Raw genomic sequence first — 823 nt, 5'->3', positions numbered from 1 at the left:
ACGCCATTCTCCTGCCTCAGCCTCATGAGTAGCTGGGACTACAGGCGACTGCCACCACGCTCGGCTAATTTTCTGTATTTTTAGTAGAGACGGGATTTCACCGTGTTAGCCAGGATGGTCTTGATCTCTTGACCTCATGGTCTGCCTGCCTCGGCTTCCCAAAGTGCTGGGATTACAGGCGTGAGCCACCGTGCCCGGCATTTTTATATATTTTGTAGAGATGAGGTTTCACTGTTTTCCAGGCTGGTTTTGAACTGATCTCATGTGATCCTCCTGCCTCAGCCTCCGAAAGTTCTGGGATTACAAAGTGCGTGAGCCACCGTGCCTGGCCAAAACCTCTTGCTTTAATACCCAACTTCATCCTAGGTTCCTGTTTCTAGTTTCTGATTTTCTTTTTCTTTTTTTTTTGAGATGGAATTTTGCTCTTTTTGCCCAGGCAGGAGTGCAATAGCACAGTCTAGGCTCACTGCAACCTCCACCTCCCAGGTTCAAACGATTCTCCTGCCTCAGCCTCCCGAGTAGCTTGGATTACAGGTGCCCACCACCACGCCCAGCTAATTTTTTTTGTAATTTTAGTAGAGACAGAGTTTTACCATGTTGGCCAGACAGGTCTCAAACTCCTGACCTCAGGTGACTGCCCACCTCAGCCTCCCAAAGTACTGGGATTACAGTCATGAGCCACCGCACTCAGCCTGATTTTCTTTCTTTCTTTCCTTTTTTTGTATTTTTTGAGACAGGATCTTACCCTGTCACCCAGGTTGGCGTGCAGTGGTGATTTTCTTTCTTTCTTTCTTTCTTTCTTTCTTTCTTTCTTTCTTTCTTT

Source organism: Piliocolobus tephrosceles, chromosome 21 (assembly GCF_002776525.5).
Source record: "Piliocolobus tephrosceles isolate RC106 chromosome 21, ASM277652v3, whole genome shotgun sequence".
In the NCBI taxonomy this organism is placed as follows: Eukaryota; Metazoa; Chordata; class Mammalia; order Primates; family Cercopithecidae; genus Piliocolobus; species Piliocolobus tephrosceles.
The sequence above is the reverse complement of the archived record's forward strand: the minus strand, read 5'-3'. Positions refer to the sequence as shown.